This window comes from Myotis lucifugus, unplaced genomic scaffold (assembly GCF_000147115.1).
Source record: "Myotis lucifugus unplaced genomic scaffold, Myoluc2.0 scaffold_2, whole genome shotgun sequence".
Taxonomy (NCBI): Eukaryota; Metazoa; Chordata; class Mammalia; order Chiroptera; family Vespertilionidae; genus Myotis; species Myotis lucifugus.
In genome coordinates, this window is record NW_005871050.1 from 5,075,481 (window position 1) to 5,078,379 (window position 2,899).

Sequence of the window (2,899 nt, forward strand, 5' to 3'; positions counted from 1 at the left end):
CAGACTCATACAGGGAGAAACTGGACTGTCTGGCATTGGTCGGTACTCGAGGGTGGCTTTCTCTCAGAGGTCCTTGCAGCAATTACCAGGACACTGAGACGTGGAGCCTCTTGGGTAGGACTGAGGATAAGCCATAGCTGTTTGCTCCACCCTGTTGATTCCCTGAGACCCCGCCCCACCCAAGCTGTGAGCAGAGGCTTTTGCATATGAATGGGCTGGCCCAGCTGTGGGCAAACTATGGCCCACGGGCCGGATTCGGCCTGTTTGAAATTAATAAAACTAAAAAAAAAAAAAAAAGACCGTACCCTTTTATGTAATGATGTTTACTTTGAATTTATATTAGTTCACACAAACACTCCATCCATGCTTTTGTTCCGGCCCTCCGGTCCAGTTTAAGAACCCATTGTGGCCCTCGAGTCAAAAAGTTTGCCCACCCCTGGGCTGGCCCTTTGAGATCTCAAATTGCCTAACAAACTACAGCTGGGTCAGAGAGACCCAGAACATCCAAAAGAAGGGTCAAGGCCCCACAGCAGCTTGCATTGCTTCACAGCTGGGCCTCATCTGGGCACCTCCAAACCCCAAACAAGGAAGAGGCATCTGCAGATCTCTCCGTATCTCCTGCTGGGTAGCCTCAGGCAGAGGCTAAATTAGCACCTCCTTAGAGATCCAAGAGCCCGTGTACCCAGTGGTCAGATTGGGACCATCCAGATTACAACTCCTCAGATCCATAAGGGACACACTCAGGGGGCAGACTCAGTGAGCACCAAAGCCACACTGAAGCAGTCTTGCCCCAGAAGGGTGTCTTCAGCACAGAAGTTCTCCCACTGTAGACACAGCTGATTCTCACAGACAATTGGCCTGGAGGTCAATTCCTCCCAGTGGTACCAACAACAATCAAGGCTTAACTACAACAACACTGTACACACAGCCCACAAAGGGGTGCACCAAGAGTGTCTACTCAGATAATTGGGGAGGCTGAACCACTGGGCCCTATAGGACACCTAGCACACAAAGCCACTCTATCAACACAGGGAAGCATAAAAAATGCGAGACAAAGAAACATGTCACAAATGATAGAAATAGAGGAAAGCAAACTACTGGATATAGAGTTCAAAACCACGGTTATAAGGTTTTTCAAGAATTTTCTAGAAACCGCTGATAAATTTAGTGAGACCCTTGAGGATATGAAAAAGGACCAACTAGAAATTAAGCATACACTGACTGAAATAAAGAATAATATACAGAGATCCAACAGCAGACAAGAGGATCCTAAGAATCAAGTCAAAGATTTGAAATATGAAGAAGCAAAAAATACCCAATGGGAAAAGCAAAAATAAAAAAGAATCCAAAAATATCAAGATAGTGTAAGGAGCCTCTGGAACAACTTCAAGCGTACCAACATCTGAATTATAGGGGTGCCAGAAGAAGAGAGAGATCAAGATATTGAAAACCTATTTGAAGAAATAATGACAGAACACTTCCCCTACATGGTGAAAGAAATAGACTTACAAGTCCAGGAAATGCAGAGAACCCCAAACAAGAGGAATCCAAAGAGGACCACACCAAGACACATCATAATTAAAATGCCAAGGGCAAAAGACAAAGAGAGAATCTTAAAAGCAGCAAGAGAAAAACAGTTAGTTGCCTACAAGAGAGTACCCATACAATTGTCAGCTGATTTCTCAATAGAAACTATGCAGGCCAGAAGGGAGTGGCAAGAAATATTCAAAGTGATGAATACCAAGAACCTACAACCAAGATTACTTTATCCAGCAAAGCTATCATTCCGTATTGAAGGTCAGATAAAAATCTTCACTGATAAGAAAAAGCTAAAGGAGTTCATCACCACCAAACCAGTATTATATGAAATGCTGAAAGGTATTCTTTAAGAAGAGGAAGAAGAAGAAAAAGGTAAAGATAAAAATTATGAACAACAAATACATATCTATCAACAAGTGAATCTAAAAATGAAGTGAACAAAAAATCTGATGAACAGAGTAAACTGGTGAATATAATAGAATCAGGGGCATAGAAAAGGAGTGGACTGAGAATTCTCTGGTGGAAAAGGGGTGTGGGGGGTGTGGGAAGAGACTGGACAAAAATCGTACACCTATGGATGAAGACAGTGGGGGGGTTAAGGGCAGAAGGTGGGGTGGGGACTGGGTGGAGTGGAGCTATGGGAGGAAAAAGAGGAACAACTGTAATAATCTGAACAATAAAGATTTATTTTTAAAAAGAAGGAGTTCTTACCATTTGCAACAGCATGGATGGAACTGGAGAGCATTATGCTAAGTGAAATAAGCCAGTCAGAGAAAGATAAATATCACATGATCTCACTCATTTGTGGAATATAATGAACAACATAAACTGATGCAGAAAAACAGATCCAGAGACAGAGAAGCATCAATCAGACCGTCAAACCTCAGAGGGAAGGTAGGAGAGGGTGGGGGTAAGGGGGAGAGATCAACCAAAGGACGTATATGCTAGCATATAGGCCTAACCAATGGACACAGACAACAGGGGGGTGAGGGCATGAGTGGGGGGAATGCGGGGGTAATGTGGGGATAAGGACACATACGTAATAACTTAATCAATAAAAAAACTTTTAAAAAGAACCTTGGGTAATCTTATAACCATTGTTTTGAAATCTGTATCCAGTAGCTTGCTTGCTTCCATTTCATTCATTTGTTGTGTGTTTTTTTTGTCTCCACATTTCAGCTGCTTTCCTCTGTTTGTTTCTATGTATTAGGTAGAGGGGTTATTGTTTCCTGGAATTGGTAGAGTGACCTTGTGTAACAGGTGTCCTGTAGGGCCCAGTGGCTCAGCCAGCCTCTCCAGTTACCTGAGCTGGGCACTCTAGGTGCATCCTTGTGTGGGCTGTGTGCATGTCTTGTTGTAG